Raw genomic sequence first — 22,647 nt, 5'->3', positions numbered from 1 at the left:
ACTGCTGACCAATTTATTAAGTCTGTGTGCGGGCCAGATGTTATTGATTTTATGACAGAGGCTGGGGGCTGTATGAAATTTGACCACGGGCCGCATTTGGCCCCCGGGCTGGACTTTGGACATGTCTGATGTATGCACTTTGTGAAAAAAAAAAACAATGGATAAAATTAGTGAAACTATGGCTTAAAATATTTACGAAAAATGAACGATAACTGCCCATTTTTTGTTTTTAATATAAATCAAGAATCTAGACTGTTTTACATTAATTTCTATAGAAATTCCGCGATTTAAGCATTTATTTACAAGAATTTTCAACTTAAAAAGCTCTTTGTTTCGTGACGGCTGCCAAAGTTACAATACCGTAAATTTTGCTTGAAATATTTCCGTAAAATGAACGAAAACTGTCCCATTTTTTGGGGTTTTAACTAATAATCTAGATTGTTTTACATTCATATCTTTAGAAATCGTGCGATTTAAGCATTTATTTACAATAATTTTCAACTTAAAAAACCCTTTTTTGTGTGATGGCTGCAATGTTGGATTTTTTATCTGTACGTATGACATTTAAGTTGCCATTTCTGGCAAAAACTTACAGTATATGATATGTTAAATATTGCTATTGATCCTGAAAATATTGGTGATCATACCTGCATTTGGTGATTTTTGTGCATCTAGCATAAAATCTGAGAATTTTATAGCCATTTTTAATTTTGCTATATTTATATAAAAAATAATCAGAATTTTATTATGGAATGACTTCAAATTTCTTGATGTCGCTGCTCATGGAGACTCATGAATGCCTAAGGGAGGTGCCTGTTTTGGTTTTAGGTCACTAGTGGCTTTAGTTTTGAAAATATTTGAATTTTAAGTTTTTGAAAAATAGGCCCCCTACGGATCGGCCCTGAACCCCGTGTCTCGTCATCTGATAGTGAAGTCAATAGGTCATGTGATAATTGCTGTGACATCTCATTGGTGAAACTGGTAGAGCCACTCTCGGCATCTCAGGCAAAAATAAAGTCAATATGTGTAATAAAGAGGAAAAATGTAACGACTCCAGTATAGTCCAAAGTAGCGGAGTAAGAGTAGCGTTTCATCTTAATAAATCCACTCAAATAAAAGTTAAAAAGTATAGCATGTCCACGCCTTAACAGCACGATACCGCTGGCAACTTTCTTCACTGATAATACAGTGGTCGTAATCCTTTTTCAAACATGTTGAACATCCCATAAAAACGCTGACCTTTATAAGACAAGCCACTCGCTTGACATTTGCGATGACAAGAGTGCTTGTGTCACCGTGCCATTACGGCACAGGTTGTAAAAGAAAATCAATGTAGTGTGTATGGTGTAGGGGGTGCAGGTGTGTGGTCCACACAACCTGGCAGGTAGGCATAAAAATAAAAAAGAGCGGAATAGCAGAGCAGGAACGAGATGAGACACAGCCGTCAATTCTGACGCTCTTTCTAAGATCATCTTTCACATAGCAGGAGGCGCTATTGCGGATCACATGCTGTTTAAAAATGGCTTAGAGAAAATGAAATCAAATGGAGTGTTATATCTACTCATATGTTTTGGACGATAGAGCTTGCTCCCAGATTACTTTTTTTGTTTTGGCATTCAATAAAAAAGGTACGAGTACTAGATGCTGAAAGCAAACATCACTTGGTCTTGGTAAAGACCACTTGAATTGCTTAATGCTTAACACATAATTTGCCACAATATTAAAAATGGTGCCATAGTTACAAAACCATTAAACAACTTAGATTTCAACACAAATGGTGGCAACACAAGCAGAAAGACAGACATTATCATCTGACGTATATATTCTTCATATGTACACTACAAAATAAAATTACTGTCATGTCATTAGGGAAGGAAGAAAGTCATTATTTCAGGAGGGGAACAAGTTGAATTATTGCGAAAATAAGACGATAAGGACACGGAAAATTTGGAATCACAAGAGTGGCAAATTTCAATAAATAAATGAACGAATAAATAAAAAAATGAAAATCTAAAAGTATATGTGGTCATTGACTTTTATGTTTTGTCACAGAAAATCACAACCGGAAAAAACAATGGCAATTTTTTTCTTTGCTTTTTCTATTCCGCTTGTCATTGTCTTTGCCTTTGCTTTTGCTGAAAGGAATGGTGTGTCAGTCAAATGGTGTTGGGAGGAGCTTTCCAAACAGGAAAGGGTGAGTTATCAACTGCATTATATTTGATTGTCTTGGTGACTGGATAGTTGGGTGAGGTGACCAAATAAATCCTGAATCAAAAACTTGACCTTGACCTCAAAAACCTGACTTCCCGTCAGGTAAACTAGGAGTAATTATCTTTCGACTACTGTTCCTGTTTGAAAACCCCCTCCCAATGCCATTTGATTGACAGACCAATCCTTTCGATAAAAGCAAAGACAATGAAAAGAGCAAAAGAAAAGGCAAGGGAGGAAAAAAAAGCCATTATTTTTATTATTTTTTTTAAAAAAAAGGTCAAAGTCAGTGACAATAATTGTCGTTTTTTCCGTTTGTGATTTTCAATGACAAAATATACGTTCATATTTTCATGTATTTATTTATTCATTCATTTATTTGTCTTTATACTCATTCATTTATTTTGTAATTTAGGCACTCCTGTGATTCCATTGTATTGAATAGTAAAAAGGCTAATAGTAGCAAATGAAAAAGTTGTAAAACACAAAAATCGGTTTAAATTTTGAGAATAAATGAGATTATGTAAGAACTAAGTTCTAGTTTAATATATAAAAAATTACAACACAAAAATGAAGTTGCCTTTTATTAGTACAGGACACTGTATTCTCAAATATTACAAGAATAATGTCATTTCATAAGAAAAAAAGTTCAATTTTTACCACAAAAATGTTATTTCATTCGAAAGAAGTTGAACTATTACAGAAAAAAATGCAGTTTGATGAATGTGGTTTCAATTCCATAAGAATGGATTTACTAACTACTTCGTAAAAAACTTGATTAACATATACAGTGATCCCTCGTTGTTTTACGGTTAATGGGGACCAGAACCCACCGCGACAAGTGAAAAACCGCAAAATAGCGCCCCCACAAAAAAGATTTATTTTTTTATTTTCTTTGTGTGTTTGTGTTCAATGTATTTATTCAGATTGAACATTGAACTTTTCCCCCAAAGTATAATTAATTTTTTTTTATAACTATACACTATAAGGTGTACCTGACTATAAGCCGCAGCCCACCAAATTTGGCCCGAAAACGGCATTTGTTCATAGATAAGCCGCACTGGACTATAAGCCGCAGCTATCCTCACTGTTTTATGGGATATTTACACCAAAAAACAGTAACTTTATTTGACAGCGGCATCATACGACTGTCATAAGACCAAATGAACCACCATGAATCTTTGAACCAATTGGCTGCAAAGCTTCATTCCTTCAAGAAGCTTCATTTGGCCATCACTGCTCCCTTGGTGGAGACAGGTAACCTCTGCTGCCACCTGCTGTTAACACTGTTGTTATCAACATGCCTCCTAGCATGCATTGCATTGTACAGATGTATATTTTAATCAAAATTCATTTTCTGTGCTAATTATTTCTTCAGTTACTGTTCCAGTTGTTTCATCAATTGTTAGTTATGGTATTTGCTAACCCTTTATTTGACAGTGGCGACATAAGACTGTCATTAGACAATCATAATTATTGACATGACACTGTCCTGAGCATTAATAAATGCTTATAACAGATGTCATTTGGTGTTATCCGGCAAAAGATTTCACTTTTGAATGGATGTAACAATTCAAGCTGGAAATAAATAAAGCTAGTAACATAATTTCCCGGATGACACTTAATTACATAAGCATTCAGTAATGCTCATGATAGTATCGTGTCATAATTATGACTGTCTTATGACAGTCTTATGATGTCGCTGTCACATAAAGTGTTACCTATTGACTCAAATAAATCAACATATAAGCCGCACTGGACTATAAGCCACAGGTATCAAAATGAAGGAAAAAAGTAGCGGCTTATAGTCCGAAAATTACGTTATACAGTATATTTTAACAAATTGTTTTAAGCACTTCAAATGTAATAATTATGATAAGTTTTAAACATGTTACTGTCCCACCGAATTATTTTTAAACAAGAACAAAGTAGAAAAATGCTTGGCTTTATTAAATGCATCATTGAGTGAGTCCACTCAAATCCACTCAAGCTGCTCACTTACGCATAATGAATTGCCTCAGCAACTGTTTAGAAGGTACCACAGATAGAAAGACATGTAGTTCTTAAAAGATAAACGGTAGTACGAGTTATAGTAATTTGATATTAAAACTCTTCTTAATGTTTTCGTTTTAGTAAAATTTGTAAAATTTTAAATTAAAAAATAAACTAGTAGCTCGCCATTGTTGTTGACGTCGCAGGGCGGTGACATCACATGGCCACGCTGCCGTACTTCACAGTGTCACTCTTTAACTAAGATAGTGATTTAAATACACCGCAGGGTGTCAATGGTGAGTTTTAAATTAATAAGAGATCAAGTCAATGAGTGTGTTTTCTCCCTCGACTGACGCTATAGTTTTCTGTTTAGTGTGGGTCCATTGTGTTTTACTTTCATTTGAGTGTTGACTTTACAACAAACAAGACTCCTGATAATGACTCCAAGCATCATAGTTTGAATATTGTGACTAAATATTGCCATCCAGTGTATTTGTTGAGCTAAACAAGTTTCTAAAATGTTCAAATAGAGTTTGACCAAAGTCTGTACATACAGTGCCTTGCAAAAGTATTCGGCCCCCTTGAACCTTGCAACCTTTCGCCACATTTCAGGCTTCAAACATAAAGATATAAAATTTTAATTTTTTGTCAAGAATCAACAACAAGTGGGACACAATCGTGAAGTGGAACAAAATTTATTGGATAATTTAAACTTTTTTAACAAATAAAAAAACTGAAAAGTGGGGTGTGCAATATTATTCGGCCTCTTGCGTTAATACTTTGTAGCGCCACCTTTTGCTCCAATTACAGCTGCAAGTCGCTTGGGGTATGTTTCTATCAGTTTTGCACATCGAGAGACTGACATTCTTGCCCATTCTTCCTTGCAAAACAGCTCGAGCTCAGTGAGGTTGGATGGAGAGTGTTTGTGAACAGCAGTCTTCAGCTCTTTCCACAGATTCTCGATTGGATTCAGGTCTGGACTTTGACTTGGCCATTCTAACACCTGGATACGTTTATTTTTGAACCATTCCATTGTAGATTTGGCTTTATGTTTTGGATCATTGTCCTGTTGGAAGATAAATCTCCGTCCCAGTCTCAGGTCTTGTGCAGATACCAACAGGTTTTCTTCCAGAATGTTCCTGTATTTGGCTGCATCCATCTTCCCGTCAATTTTAACCATCTTCCCTGTCCCTGCTGAAGAAAAACAGGCCCAAACCATGATGCTGCCACCACCATGTTTGACAGTGGGGATGGTGTGTTCAGGGTGATGAGCTTTGTTGCTTTTACACCAAACATATCGTTTTGCATTGTGTCCAAAAAGTTCAATTTTGGTTTCATCTGACCAGAGCACCTTCTTCCACATGTTTGGTGTGTCTCCCAGGTGGCTTGTGGCAAACTTTAAACAAGATTTTTTATGGATATCTTTGAGAAATGGCTTTCTTCTTGCCACTCTTCCATAAAGGCCAGATTTGTGCAGTGTACGACTGATTGTTGTCCTATGGACAGACTCTCCCACCTCAGCTGTAGATCTCTGCAGTTCATCCAGAGTGATCATGGGCCTCTTGGCTGCATCTCTGATCAGTTTTCTCCTTGTTTGAGAAGAAAGTTTGGATGGACGGCCGGGTCTTGGTAGATTTGCAGTGGTCTGATGCTCCTTCCATTTCAATATGATGGCTTGCACAGTGCTCCTTGAGATGTTTAAAGCTTGGGAAATCTTTTTGTATCCAAATCCGGCTTTAAACTTCTCCACAACAGTATCATGGACCTGCCTGGTGTGTTCCTTGGTTTTCATAATGCTCTCTGCACTTTAAACAGAACCCTGAGACTATCACAGAGCAGGTGCATTTATACGGAGACTTGATTACACACAGGTGGATTCTATTTATCATCATCGGTCATTTAGGAAAACATTGGATCATTCAGAGATTCTCACTGAACTTCTGGAGTGAGTTTGCTGCACTGAAAGTAAAGGGGCCGAATAATATTGCACGCCCCACTTTTCAGTTTTTTATTTGTTAAAAAAGTTTAAATTACCCAATAAATGTTCTTCCACTTCACGATTGTGTCCCACTTGTTGTTGATTCTTGACAAAAAAATTAAATTTCATATCTTTATGTTTGAAGCCTGAAATGTGGCGAAAGGTTGCAAGATTCAAGGGGGCCGAATACTTTTGCAAGGCACTGTGTATATACAGTATATATATATATATTTTGCATAGCTATTTTGATTGTGAATCTGTGAAGGCCAGTTCTCTTTTCATTGTTGTTTATCTGAGTCTGTGTGAGATAGCTCATTAATACAAATTGAAGGTTTTTTTTTTTTTTAACTTTATTTTTTGAGAGATATGAATATGTTTTTTGTTGTATTTTCACTATATGATACTTTTTTTTTTTTGTGTGAAGGAGTTACCGAAGCTTATGCCAATAAACAGCGCGGTCCGAGCTACGAATCTGTGTCCACTGTCCTTTCTCTCTGCCTTACACCCCACTGTGGATAAAAGGAAAACGACGCCGTCAGTCAAGGGACAAAACGCAATCATTGGCTTGATCCCAAAATAATTTAAAACTCGCCATTGACACCTTGTGGCATATTTAAATCATTATCTTACACGGGTGACACAGGATTTTTTCCCCTTTTTTTTAAAACAGTGACTTGTGGAATTCCGGCAGCGTGGCTTTGCGTCACCGCCCTGCGACGGCAACAACAATGGTGACATACTAGTTAAAATAATTTTACAAATTTTATTGAAATGAAAACATTAACTCATTTGCTCCCAAAAACTATATATAGGTTCTATTTTTAATCATTTCAGTGTCCCAAAGACGTATTTATACGTCATTTACGGTTTTTTTTTCACAAGAGACATTTCTGGGTTCTGATTCAACTTAGCTCGCTGAAAATCCATTTTAAAGAAATAAAACTGGCCACTGGAGGGCAGTAGCACCTGATTCAACGGAACGAAGGGCCGAGCCGTACGGCCGGTGCGCCGGCGGAAGACGACCGAATGTACATCCAGGGTACCATGCGGCGGACAACCGGGAGGACGCCCGGGATGCCAGGCGCTGGAAGACCAAGCAGAACGACTGGGACCACCAGTGCAGCGGATGATGCCGTTGAGTCCATGCTGCTCGCCGAGCAGTGACAGGCAACGATGAGGGAAAAGTTTACCCCGCCTGTCGCAGCCACAACAGCGTCATCTCTTAGTTAGTTATGTGTAAATAAATTGTTACTTTGCTGTAAAAAGCTCTATTTTTCTTGTTGTTTATGTTATTTTGTAAAAGAAAAACATTATTCAGATGTTTGGGATGTAACTAAAGCAAAAAATAGCTGTGTTAATGTCAAAGTTATGTTTGAAATGTATGGTTTCACAAAAATCTTAATTTCTCTGTTTTTTCATCAGAAATTGGAAAATTCCTCAAAACTATTTTCTAATACTGATATCTAAAGAATGGAAAAAGATATGAACTAACTTTTTTTCCTGCTGAAAGAAGAGAGTCTAATCTTTCTTTTGGTAGGTTCGATGTTTATATAGCAATAGAACGGAATTTTCTGTGGGCCTTGCAAAATCAGTCAAAATCCAGTGAAACGGCCGGGTGCGAAGGGGGTTGCACCGGTGAAAATGGCTGGGAGTGAATGAGTTAAGAGGGAATTATTATCAAATTATTGTAAGTCGTACTAATTTATCTTTTAAGAATTACATGTCCTTCTATCCGTGGTTCCCTTTAACAAGTTAAACGATGATTAACGCATGCGGCACTTTGAAGTCCGTGTCTCTGGCAAGACCAAACCCAAACGGCTGTCAAACATAGTTAACCTTCATAAGCAATTCCAGTGCACTGCCTGACCAACAAAGAGCAGGGAGGGAGGGAGGGAGAGTGAGACCACGCGATCAGCTCGCCACAGCTCAATGGCATACCGCAAGCAACACGTCACTTCCGTTCATTAATATTCATGACATTAGCTACTGTTGCTAAGTAGGGACAAGCCATCGGTTGTCCCTAATAGGAACTGAATGGAAATCGTGTACGAAGGAGATGTTTACAGAGCTAAACCTACCAATTCTCTCCGAAAATGATGTGCCTGGTGCCAATTTCACTGGCAAATGTGGAAGAACATAAAAATGTTCAGTTAAAGAGATGGCTTGAGTGTCGAAGGCTGAAAACGACGAAAAAAAAACCGAGCCGACCTAAGCATAGCCTTAGCCTTTTTTTATCGACGCGACTGACAATGACATTCTCCTGTTTCAACAAGCTATCCTTTACCATCAGCCCTTTCTTTCTTATATATCCTCTGGTTGTCCTACATCTCTTACCGTTCTTGGGGGTAATTTAGTTAGCTCTGTGTAGTGATCGCAAATGCTACTCAGTGACAGCCAACGAACACTTTTTTCATTGATAACAAATCTTAATTCTATAATTTATTTACACTTCCCCCTTACTAAAGTTGTTTTTTATATATATATATATATATATATATATATATATATATATAACAGAAACTGTAACAGTGGCATTTAGATAACATTGTAATTCTTTTCAGGCCATTCATTGTCAGACAGAAGCAGTACGGCACAACGTTACGCTAAAAAAATAAGTTAAAAATATAAAAATGGCTTACCTCTTTGTCCTTTGAAAGACCATGCCAACCCAACAAAATGTTTACTGCATATGAAATTTGAATGGATTCACCGAGCTAGTGTTAAAGTCCGCGCAAGTTGATTCGGTCTTCACATTTTTTCCTCCCGAGTTTTTGGTTTCCAGAAACGTATGAAGAAAACATCCTTCATGTGTCGTAATGTCTAGAATCGTTTCTACAAGTTCCAAAAAAGCAATGCGTGATCGGCATGTTCGTTTTTGAATGATTACCGGAGAAAAGTGGCACAAATTACGTTGTTTCTGTGCGAGGGCGGGTCTATAATGTCCCACTTCGGCTTTACTTCCGCTTTACGATGCGACGTCACGGTCTAAAAATAGCATGCGTGCGGTACACCATTGTATTTTACACAAGTGTATTTATTTATTTAATTAAAAAAAAAAAAATCTGCGATGGACTGAGGGCGCGAAGTTTGAAGTGCGAAATAGCGAGGGATCACTGTAATAACCAACTCTATTATTGTAAATCTAAATGATGGCATTTAGGTGATTCCTTCTGTCCTGGCCCTGCTTTTAATGTAGATTGAATTCCCGCATCGACCTTATCTCCATTAAGAATCTACCTGACAAATTCTTGACTCCGTTGCCATCGAGCCCTCTATTAGTATGGAAGTCCTTGCCTGTCATTAGTGCTCATGTGTAATCTCCTCAGCAAGGAGGACATTTCGTATGATCTTCTTTTCCTATATCCCACATACATGGTTTCGTGTGTGTGTGAGACAGCCTCAGCTCCATTATACCATTCTACAGATTAAAGAAAGCCATGTCATTAGACAGCAGCTACATTTCTTTCATGTTAGTCACTATTATAAAAAGAAGTGTTTAAGTTCATTCTGTGGAACTAGAGTAAAATTTGTGACCGTACAATTCATATTAAAACCCAGGAAGAGAGACGAGGGAAATCGGTGAGGATTTATGATTCGAGATTGTAGAACAGAGTGTATTTTTTTTCTTTTTGTGGTGATATCGTATGGTCCTGATCTCCTTTGGATTTAGTGAAGCAGTGCCAAATATAGAAAGAAACAACACTCCTACATTCTGGCTCAGATAACTTTATGCAACTCCATTTTCATCCTAGCTGGAATTTCCTCCTCACTTTGTCTATTTTTGTATTCAGCATGTATTCTTCATTGCTTTTCAACTCGGGTACCTACAAATCAAAGTATATTTCCAGCGGGCCCCCCCTGTGTCAGTTCTGTAGACGACCCCGTGCTGGTTGAACAACGACAGGGTTCCCGCGCAACAAAGGCTAAGGTTAGCGGTTAGCTTTGATGACACATCTCATTTTGGATGCCGCTGTGCGAGTTCTGGCAGGCTTGGAGGCTTGCGAATGATTCGTGGTGACACGCGTTGCTCACCTTGACCGAGTCGGAATGACAGTTCCTCTGCAGGGAAGCGCAGGAGATTTGCCAATGTGGGTTAGGGTTCGGCAAATATCGGAACCGGTCTTGCTTTTTGCGCTAAAAGAGAGCCGTTGGGTGAAGTTGTCCGTCACACGAGGCTCGTTCAGCCTCGAGCAGGGTTGAGAAAGACGAAACTTTGTGAGAAAGCCACACTGATTACACTTACACACTACACTAGCTGATTCTTGCTCTGGAGTCCACTCTGGACATTTCCTTCACTTTTCTTTGCGTTGATGAATGTCGAGTCTCATCTGTTTTAAAAAAAAAAGCAATCAGTTTGCTTGCTCTGGATTAAGACCATGGGTTTTTTGAGATAGTGTGGATTTGAAAGTAAAGCATGCCCCAGCAATGTTGCCCCAGCTGTATTTTGGTTCAAAATACACTGCTCTTCCCTTGTTTAGTATTCTGTGTCATGTCCTCTTGGACTCCTATATAAGTGTGTTGTGGAAAAGCAGAGTTGATTAATCAGGGTTTTTTGGTAGAGGAGGCCATCATCGGCATCCAAGCTGGAGAAAATGTAATTAGCTATGCCCTAATTATTTAGATTCCAGCACTTTTGGCCGAGGTGTTACCGTTGGGCTTTCCATCTACAGTGTTTCTCAGCATGTCTCTGAAGAGCCGTACGTCGTCCTTTTGTGGTTTAGTACTATAATCTGTGAATTACTTCCTGTTTTGATACTTTCCTCAGATTAGTACATGTCTTGGAGCATCAAAAACTCAAAGGATAAATACACTTCAACCAATGCAACAAGAGCCAAACTGGAAGGAAATAAAGCAAGTCTACCTGGACCAATTTCACACGTTAAAAATATATTGCAGGGTTTTGAAAGTGATGGTTTAGTCGTAACATCACATTATTTACAAGAAAGAAATCTAAGTTCCGAAAATAAAAGTTAAAAATTACGAGGAAAGATTTTCCAAAACGAAACTGTATAATACTGTATTTCAAGACTCAGTTGTGAATTTTCATTAGATGAGGTCTACAACAAATTGAACATTCAAGTAGGAAGTGCTCAGGTTACGACAAACTTGACTTACACATTTCGAACTTACAACGCCGGAGTCTCGTCCACCATTTTGTCTCCAGTTGTTGTTGTGGTTGCTTTTTTTTTTTTTTTTTTTTTTTTTTTGTCGCATTACCAGTACCTTATTTCAACTCACAGTATCTTATTTTTTTTTACTTTATTATAGAGCTGAAACGAGTACTCGAGCAACTCGAGTAACTCGAGTTTAAAAACTGATCCGAGTAATTTTATTCACCTCGAGTAATCGTTTATTTTGACAGCTCTAAGCATCACGTTTTGTTAGGACTACTTTTAATGCAGGACAACGCGCTGTCACGTGCGGAGAGGAAGAAGGGAAAAGAAAAAAAACTTACCGCAGCCGACAGCCGCCACAAACGACGCCGACGTTGCTAAATACTAGCCCGCACAATGCTACATTGGTAACAGGCAGCGTCTGGCGCGTCTCATAGAGATCACATGTATGTTGAACTAGATGCGAAATGACAGACTCGGCCGCGTCTGGGCAGCGTTTGTAAACAGCCGCCATCTTCAAGCAGTACAGCGCTAAGCGCTAATAAAGAGCGCTAATAAAGAGCGCTAAGCGCTAATAAATAAGATTAACGTTACTGTCGCTACTAGCTCACGGAATGTTAGCCTTGCGGAGGGCTAGGTTTCAATTAATTATGACCACTGTCGAATGTCGATGCGTGGCTAACGTGTCTTACATACAGGCTTTAACATAACATAGCATTGTGGAGTGATGAGGGTGTAAAATAAAAACTTAATCATGCTAACTATCAATTTTAGCTCAGTAGTCATTGCTGGATAAAACACCAAGTAGCACTGGTCGCTAATGTGCTCCAATACAGCCTGTATCATACATTTATTTTGAACACTGCAAAAACTCAAAATCCTATCAGGACTTACAGTTTAGACTAACTTAAAACTTAACTAGAACTTAAAAATGGCTTGACACAAAGAGAAATTCAATTGAAACACGTGGGAAAAAAATCCTAACTTTTAAGTGATTTGTGTTATCAAGCGTAACGGCATTTTTAGGTAAGATATATATATATAATAATAAGATCTAAAAGTTTTTTGAGTGAAAGCAGTGAATTAGTCTTTTTTTTGAATTAGTCTTTTTTTTTTTTTGTAATTCTAGTTACACCTGAGATGCAATTGTTGGCTGTTTTCAACAATATACAACGAAAATAAAGACATTGATTGACTGAAAATGGTTCAAGATTAGATGAAATGTCTTGTTTTCTCATGTATATGTATAATTGCTCTTCACCTAAAAATATATTTGTTTTATCCGATTACTCGATTAATCGATAGAATTTTCAGTCGATTACTCGATTACTAAAAATTCGATAGCTGCAGCCCTACTTTATTAATATGACATGTTCTGTCCTCACTAAACGCGAAGTTGTTCAGCTTTACAGACAGCAAACAAGGCATTTGTGCTTTTTGAAGCTTTTTACTTCCTTGACTTTTGACAATTTGTAAAGCTGAAACACACATATATACAGCTATGTTCAATTCAATTCAATTCAATTCAATTCAATTCAATCCAATTCAATTTTATTTGTATAGCCCTAAATCACAACAAGGTTGTCTCAAAGGGCTTTGCAGAGGCAATATGATACACAGTCAGAAACAGCAAATGAAGTAAACAAAGATGAATAAATAAAGTTCAAGTCCTGGGCATCCCCCATTGTTGGATCCTCCATGTCGGCAAGGAAAAAACTCAAAAACTACAAGCTCTTTGGGAGAAAATGAGAAACCTTGGGGAGTACCACAGTCAGGAGATATCCACTCCCAGGACGGATAGACAGGATGCACCAGGACTGCTAATGGGAATTAGCAGACGGGGTTACAGTCTGTAAAGATAGAGTACAGTAAAGGAACAAGAAGAGGTCCATCTAGCCAGATGAGACGGAGGTGGCAACGAGGATATGTTCAAAACGGCACACATTTTAACAAACGCCAAGGGTGTAGGTTTGCATAGGGATGGTAGGGAAATAACCAGTGTTGGGAATAAGGCCCATATAAATAACGCTGTTTTTTCAGAAACTGGGTAATCTAACTAATTATTTTTTCCGCTGTTACAACGCTGTTACCGTTACTGACAGTCAAAAGCGGTGCATTACTTACTCTGAATAAATTGAAGAAACTACCAGCCGTAGCGAGTCTACTCTGCTCTGTTTATTTGTCATCCAAGACTTTGAGTGCGTCCAGGTTCGAGAATAGCGCACGTGTTTTGTTTTGTGCTTTTCCTTATCAAAGATATACCACACAGGAAGTGCTGGCACTCTGTTTCTTTAATAGCACATATAACTTCAACATTAACACAAACGTATGGCTCTCGGCAGGCCGTGTCTCTAACTCACTCCCGCATCATGTGAGCAAAACAATATTGGCGTTGTGTGCACTTTAGGGTGCCTCGGATAATTCTGTAGCAAAAGAATATTACAGCACGTACTACTTATGACTCCAGGCTGTTTGTCCCTACTCATTCAATTAGACAATGCTTTCCAAAGCTTGCTAACGTTTCTGTTTTTGCTACACCTGAATGCTAGCCTCGTTCCCATCCCCCACTGTCAGCCAGCAAGAATGCTACTTCCATCTTGAGGATGGCAGATGCTTTGAGGGTGACGGGAGGAGTAGGGGGACGAGGCTACCTGAATGCACCACCTGGATAGATGCGATGGAAGTGATTTTTATTGGCAGAGGGTTAGTCATGTGTCATGGTAAGCCAATCACAGCCGGTGTTTTCACACACAAAACGGAACAGCGCGTGCGGCAAACACACACACGCAAAACAGATGCAGAGGGATATGATGGCAGAACAATCAGAGGAGAATTTGTCCTTTACGAGGTGGAGATATAAACACTATTTCAAGTCAAAATACTTGAAGTACAGTAGGCTATGGCTACTTGACCGGTTGTCCCAGGTTGTGAGAGTTAGATTTAATTGATTAAACTCACTTTATATGGTTTACTGCTGATTGTTATTTTATTATATTGTTTACTGTTTATTTTTGTTGCAGTTCTAGTGTAGGATAAATCTGTTGCTGGTGAGGTGCAATAAATATTACAAGGTTCTATTTAAGGTTCTATTTAGGTTGTTTGATGGGGAGGGGATTTCATAAGCCCAGGCTTCTCCCGTCAGCCCTTGTCTTTTCTTCGGGTTAATTAATCTTATCGCAATGCTATCTTGTAACTGTCAATGATTCCGATGATGATGACAATAAACAACAACAACTCAACAAACTATAGCTGGAAACTTAATTACGAATGCTTACACAAACATATACAGTGTATCACAAAAGTGAGTACACCCCTCGCGTTACACAAACATATACAGTGTATCACAAAAGTGAGTACACCCCTCGCGTTACACAAGAAAGCCCGGAAACAGTTTGCGATGAGTTTGAGATGGGCGGGCTTTCTTGTGTACCGTCTTCAGAAGAGGCTTCCTCCTGGGGTTACAGCCATGCACACCAATTTGATTTAGAGTGCGGCGTATGGTCTGAGCACTAACAGGCTGACCCCCCACCTCTTCAATCTCTGCAGCAATGCTGACAGCGCTCATGTAACGAGTCACATAACATTTTGGAGGGAAAATGACAAGCAGTACTCAATTTGGACATTTCGGGATGTACGTAGTTTCTATGGGGTGTACTCAGTTTTGTTGCCAGGGGTTGAGATATTAATGGCTATATTTTGAGTTATTTTAACTCTAGAGTATATAAGCTGCACACAGACTACTTTTCATTGTGTCAAAGTGTCATTTTCTCAGTGTTGTCCCATGAAAAGATACAGTATACTTAAATATCTGCAAAAATACATGGGGTGTACTCACTTTTGTGATACACTGTATTAGCTGAAACAACTTACTGCGTTATGTGTGCCAAACCAGAGCGCAGCTATCCTTTACACATGTCAGACATCTGAGTCTGCTTCTCAGTCATACAAGGCGACAGTCCAGCCAGACCCAACGCTGCCACCAGAAGGCATTGTATCCTCCATCATTTAACAAAATACAATACTTTTGGACTTTTTGGGTACTTATTTTGTGGGGATTCTTAAAGGGTAAATTCCCATTTTGGCAGAAATTCGGGTTACGTCGCCAGCGTAGGAACGGAACTCGTTCGTAACCCGGGGAATACCTGTATTTTTAATTTCTTTCCAATCCCTCAATTTTTGGGGTGGGGTTCCGTGCCTTCTTTAAGAATCGGCACTACCGCAGTCAAGTGGAGAAGGCAACTAGTTGCATATCTTCACTTTAATAACAATGTCATTAAAAAAAAACAAAAAACATCTTAAACATACTTTCCCTTATTGCCAGCTGCAGGCCAGCTGACATTTACTGCTTCTCCTCTTGTGTATGTGTGTGTCTGTGAACTGAAGGGTGAAGTCAGAGGTAAATACGATTAAATCCAACAAACCGCTGTGACCTTTCAGCTACTTCCCCGTTTGGGAGGTGGAACACGATAGCATTGAGATTTTTATTTTGGAGGAAAGGATGTTTGGGAAATGACAACATGAATTTTTTGCACATGGCTCACTAAGAAACTCTAGTAGTCTGGGTAATCTGGATCCCGTTCCACTAGTGCACTGGATTGGCCTGCGAGTGAGGACAACGGACATACTAGTAGCCTACATGGACCTCAGATGGGATATTAAGATGATTTAATAAATGCTCACATGCTTTCTCGTAAAGCTAGCATTTTTCTTTCAATTCTTTTTTGTCTTCTTTTGGAATAATTTTTTTCATTTTGCTTGAAAATTAACTTTTCTTCCAATAATATAAATTTTTTCAACATCCGTTTTCCTATTCTGGTGTTTCACATAGTATGTTAACTAGGGCTGTCAAAATTATCGCGTTAACGGGCGGTAATTCATTTTTTAAAATAAATCACGTTAAAATATTTGACGTAATTAACGTACATGCCCCGCTCAAACAGATTAAAATGACAGCACAGCGCAATGTCCACTTGTTACTTGTGTTTTTTGGAGTTTTGTCGCCCTCTGCTTGCGCTTGGGTGCGACTGATTTTATGGGCTTCAGCACCCATGAGCATTGTGTAATTATTGACATCAACAATGGCGGGCTACTAGTTCATTTTTTTGATTGAAAATTTTCAAATGTTACTAAAACGAAAACATTAAGAGGGGTTTTAATATACAATTTCTATAACTTGTACTAACATTTATCTTTTAAGAACTAGTCTTTCTATCCTTTAAGAACTAGTCTTTCTACCCATGGATCGCTTTAACAGAGTGTTAATAATGTTAATGCCATCTTGTTGATTTATTGTTATAATATACAAATACAGTACTTATGTATCGTATGTTGAATGTATATATCCGTCTTGTGTCTTATCTTTCCATTCCAACAATAATTTAGAGAAAAATTTGGCATATTTTATAGATGGTTTGAATTGCGATTAATTATGATTAATTAATTTTTAAGCTGTAAGTAACTCGATTAAAATTTTTAATCGTTTGACAGCCCTAATGTTAACATTAATCTCTGATGGAAATAAAAACCTAAATCACTGATTGGATTTTAAAAAATTGTCATAATTGTTTAAAGCTCATCTCTATTTTACTGAATTCAGCTTGCTTGTACTTTTTCTACCGTAAATGCCGTCTTTATCAACAGTTAGGAAGACAACAAGGAAGACTGCGTTTCCCATGAGGACCAGCGAGTGAAAGCCGGGCCAATGTTTATTCTGTATATCCTGGTAGCTGCCCTTTTTTCCCCTCTGCAGACAAAACTTTTGGTCTCTGTTGCTCTGCCATCTTTGCAGAAACTGTTAGCATAGACTTCCGTCTTTATAATGAAGGGGGAAAGGGGGAAGTGATGTATGCCGTAAAGCAGGCAGCACATTTGTAGTTTCTTGTGTGGCCTCCTCAAAGTTAATTAGTGCCAATGAAAGCGATACAGACCCCTCGAGATATAAAAGAGGTGCCATTCAACTAGTTCTCAGTCGACAAATCACAAATGTTATGAAAATATTTTATAAAGGTTGAAAAGTTACTTAGTGTTGCTTTAACTTCCATCTCCCTGTATATGGTAATTTGCAGCATGTAATTTTGGTTAAGGCCAAGGGAAACAATTAGGTTTGGTGAAACATTGCACAGTTTAACGTACTTGTCTTGTTCACTCAAAGTGATGTTATATCAAATTCACCCCTTTCAGGATCTCAGAAAAAGTGTTTGCAGGTGCAAAGAAATACTTTCAAGTGTTTTTTTTTTTTGTATGTTTAAAAAAAAAAAGTTCAGCAAACTATTATACTATTATGGATTCTTTATAGCAGAGAAACTTGTGAGCAGCAAATAATGTAGAGAGGTTTGTCCGTGTGGGAGTTTCTCCAAATGAGTTTATTAAGCAGCCGTCTTTTCACAGGCAGATAAGCGTGCTGGTGTGCCCAGACAGCTGCAATTACAATGATGGCGGCCATATGCCTCCATGCGCCTCATCTCCACGGGGATTATGACAACCTTTGGAGTGGACCTACTATTTCTTTGTACCTGCTGCCTGACACCTCTGCACGATTTTTTCAAACTCTTAAACCATATAATACATCAACAGAGCGTGAGAGCAATGTAAAACTGCACAAACAGTGTAGCGATTGTGCTATCATGATAATTTTCATGTTTACTTCCAACAAGTGGGGCCAGATATGAACAGTAAGCTGTTTTTTATACCTACTGCTTCTTGCAAGTTTCAACAAGTAAAATTCAAGGCTTTTTGATTGCTATTTAAGACCACTTAGAACAGAATTTAATGCCAGAGATTTGGAAACTTCACAGACAAAAAAAAAAAAAAAAAAAAAAATTATCTACCAAAACTTGAAGCCTTGTACAACAGACTCACCACTGTTGTAGCTATAGAGTCTGGCGACCAATGAGCAGTGTTGGGCACATTACTTTAAAAAAAGTAATTAGTTATAGTTACTCACTACTTCTTCCAAATAGTAACTGAGTTAGTAACTGTAGTAACTGAATTACTCTATAGTAAAAGTAACTAGTTACAAGGGAAAGTAACTATTTCCGTTACTTTAAAAATAAGTTGTTGTATGTCAAACAATTTGAAATCTTCTGAGCAGTATTTGAGTCAGTTGAATAGAGAACAGACAGGTAGTTGTGTTATAGAACCTTGTAATATTTATTGCACCTCACCAGCAACAGATTTATCCTACACTTGAAGTGCAACAAAAATAAACAGTAAACAATATAATAAAATAACATTCAGCAGTCAACAATATAACCACAAATGTCGACAAAAGCCTTGCTGACAGTGTATACGCTACACTTTATACGCACGTTCTTTCCTTTAATTTCCACCAACTTGAAATAGTGTTACCTCGTAAAGGACAAATTTTCCTCTTAATGCTCTGCCATCATATCCCTCTGCATCTGTTTTGTGTGTGTGTGTTTGCAGCATGCGCTGTTCCGGTTTGTGTGTGAAAACACCGGCTCTGATTGGCTTACCATGACACATGACTCTAACCCTCAGCCAATCACAATCACTTCCATCGCATCTATCCAGGGGGTGCATTCTGGTAGCCTCGTCCCCCTACTCCTCCCGTCACCCTCAAAGCGTCTGCCGTCCTCAAGATGGAAGCAGCATTTTTGCTGGCTGAGTGGGGGATGGGAACGAGGCTAGCATTAAGGTGTAGTAAACACAGAAACATTAGCAAGCTTTGGAAAGCATTGTCTAATTGAATGAGCAGGGACAAACAGCCTGGAGTCATAAAAAGTACGTGCGCTATTCTCGAACCTGAACGCACCCCAAGTCTTGAATGACAAACAGAGCAGAGTAGACTCGCTACGGCTGGTAGTTTCTTCAATTATTCAGAGTAAGTAACGCACCACTTTTGACCGTTAGTAACGGTAAAGGCATTGTAACAGCGGAAAAAGTAATTAGTTAGATTACCCCGTTACTGAAAAAATAACGCCGTTATGTAACGGCGTTATTTATAACGGCGTTATTCCCAACACTGCCAGTGAGCGGATCAAATTTCCAGGGCGGAGCAAGCCACAGCAAACAGACAGCGGAGTGGACCAATCAGCGACAGGAAGACGTGACGTTGGTAAAGCGACAACTCCCGCGGCGCGAGCGGAGAACCGAGAAGTTTATTTAACATGGCTATCGCGAGACAGACTGTTGTCAATGACTTGTGTCGATGTGTTATTGCTAATTTAAAACTGATTTTACTGTGGATTGGAACATATTCTCAGCTCTCCTGTTCGCCTTTTGTGTTGTTGTGGTGACGGCTTCCGACGCGGAACAGTGACGTTGTTCGTTAAGAACACGTCACGCAAATAAACAAATCTGATTGGACGGATGATTTCGTACTGGCTCGAGAGGCCGTTAAGGAAGTGGGTCCCAGACTATTCTCACAGTGTTTGAAAAATACAGGGAGAACAGTGTGGCCGTGCCAGGCAAGTAACTCAAGTAAAATATCTGAAAATTTTACAAAGACAAACCTAGGCACATCATACAATTCCTTTTGTAAATAGACGTAGTAGCACTTGATTTCACGATCTTTCTCTCCATCGGTTGAATTGGAGGCGGTTTATACGAGACAAAATTTTGAGAAATTTTAATTGTAACGTGTTCCGTTTCTGCATGGAACATTTCAAAACGACAATGATAGGGGGATGCGTGGATTACATCTTGAACGGAAGAAAAATAAAAACAGTTTTACTGTAGATAGCGGGTCTTTGTGACATTGTGACACAATCTGGTACAGCTGGCTCCAACTGTCACGTACGTACCTGTTCTGTTTCAAATCACCATTATGCGGAGAACGTGAGTGCATTTTAGGGTGGTTCATAGTGCATTCCTATCAGCATTTTAAATGTACTGTCTGGAAATGCAATTCCTACATTGATTTTACAGTAAGTCGATCTATTTTCGATAATTTCTCATGAATGTGATTTTTTTTTGTTAACTTTATTAATATTTGTTATCTTGCCACAAAATGGTTCTATTGATATCTCACAACCCCTTAGTATTATAATACCGTTTAAAGCAGGGGTCCCCAATGACCGGGCCGCGGACCGGTACCGGTCCGTAATATATAAAAAAAAAAAAAAAAAAAAATAATAATAATAATAATAATAATTAATGACTGCGTTCTGACCGATTGACTTTGGCCTGTGCTGCTTAACACACCAATATCCCTGTCTACTCTAGATATACAGCTACAGGATAGGAGGTCGTCATAGAAATGCATTGATTGGACTGTTAGCAGTACATCTTGTTTTGTAAATCTATGTGCACTTGGCCTCAATAATAACGTATGACGTAGGACGTCGCCCATCACATTTGTTCCCGGAAATAATTAGCCCCCACACTAGAATGACTGAAAAACAGACGTCTTTGCACAGATTTTTTACGGAGAAAAGGGAACCTCACGAGCCAGATGATGAGCCTACAACCTCGAAGAAAACAAAATCTATGCTACTTCCCAATCACTAAAGACCCACGAACTGCGAAGGAGTGGATTCGTGACCCGTATGTGAATAAACCGACTGATTCGAGCATGTCTGTGCAATAGGAATATCAGCTTGGAAACATCACAAATCACGGCGACCTTAAACGTACATTTGAGACAACTCTACCGAGGTTCTGGATTAAAGTCATTTCGGAATATCCTGACATTGCTAGGAGAGCACTGAAACAAACGAAACAATCTCAGGCCTCCCACTGATTCAGCGGTTGAGTTGTATTTTCCCTGCACTTAACATTTGTTTTTAGCCCCGTCGTGTTATTTTATATTTGCTGTATTTTTCTGCCGCACATTGCCGGTGTTCTGATAAATTTGGCATGCACGTAACGTTAAAAATGAACGCGAGTGCAGCAATTCCAAAGTACACACTACAAACTTTCTTTAAAAAAAGGAATATTAACTTACGTTTGCCATGTTAGCTGCACACAACAACTGCACGCAGCTCTCTCACTTAATGACTTCGCCATGTCGTTAAGCATTAATTTACGCCACTTTCGTGTTGCACATGTATGTTTATGATGTATATAGTTTTAACATTGAGAGAATATAACTGAATATAAAAGAGGGCTTTTTTTCCACCGCCACAAAAGCTTTGGGAGCAAAATTTTATAAGGGTGCAAAATTTGACAGAACACTGGTCCGTGAAAAAAAAGACCCAAATCACACCGGTCCGTGGTGCAAAAAAGGTTTGGGACCCCTGTTTTAAAGGACTCGCAAGAACCCTGAAATCTCCGAAAATGTCATTACATAATCGAATAAATGAATGTATCATACTCAAAAAATCTACTTCTACTGACGAATGTGTCTATTTTTCCCCCTCAGTAAATTCTTGACATAACAGTGCCCAATTTACCATCATTAGCCTTGCAGAGAGCAGAAGAGCTCAGCTACATACTCCATTTATGTTGTTTATGACAGCTAAGTAATGTATGGAAGTGAGTATGGCGCGTGAAAAATAAGCTAAAGTAGGCCCTCTGGCTACTTAGTTTTCCCTCCACTCTTCTTCATTATTTTCAGCTAATTTGGCTGCTGCACAATGTGTGGTGCCATCTGTGTTGTTTAATTTCGCTCATATGAAACGCTCCTTTAATGTTTGCAGGGATTGATAAAGAGGCAGAAAAGCTCATCACACGCAGTCAGTTCCTCTTAGAGTAGCTTTTGAGCACAATGCTACCTTTACACTAAATGATTTGTGTATGAAGTGCTGCCTCCATGTGGGAAAACACTTTTGTCTTCGTATCCGGGCTGCATTTAGATTAGAGGTGTGACTATATCAGTACTTCTCAAATAGTAGAACGATGCCCGGGGTGGCGCATGTGACCTCAGGGAGCTTTTTTGCCGTACTAGACTAAAGTGTAATTGTACATCTACTCAATGGGTTGCAAGGGCGCTCTCATTTTCAGAGTGTGCTAGGGGTGTGACAAAATATCGAAATGGTGATATATCGTGATACTTTGTATCCCAAAAGGTTATCGATATGCTCCTGCCAAGAATAGTGATATCGTTGTGAAAAGGTGTAAATGTTTAAAAAAAAAAAAAAAAAAAAAAACATTAAAAAAACGCCCAATTCATTTAGACTGGGAACGGTCATTTCATGTTGAATTTGAGTCACAGCCTATTCATTTGGGTGATTCCCAATCCGTTTGAAGTGGGAGGGATGTAGGGCTGCAGCTATCGAATATTTTAGTAATCGAGTAATCGACTGAAAATTCTATCGATTAATCGAGTAATCGGATAAAACAAATATATTTTTAGGTGAAGAGCAATTATAAATATACATGAGAAAACAAGACATTTCATCTAATCTTGAACCATTTTCAGTCAATCAATGTCTTTATTTTCGATGTATATTG

Source organism: Corythoichthys intestinalis, chromosome 18, assembly GCF_030265065.1.
Source record: "Corythoichthys intestinalis isolate RoL2023-P3 chromosome 18, ASM3026506v1, whole genome shotgun sequence".
Lineage (NCBI taxonomy): Eukaryota > Metazoa > Chordata > Actinopteri > Syngnathiformes > Syngnathidae > Corythoichthys > Corythoichthys intestinalis.
This window is presented reverse-complemented; position numbering follows the sequence as displayed.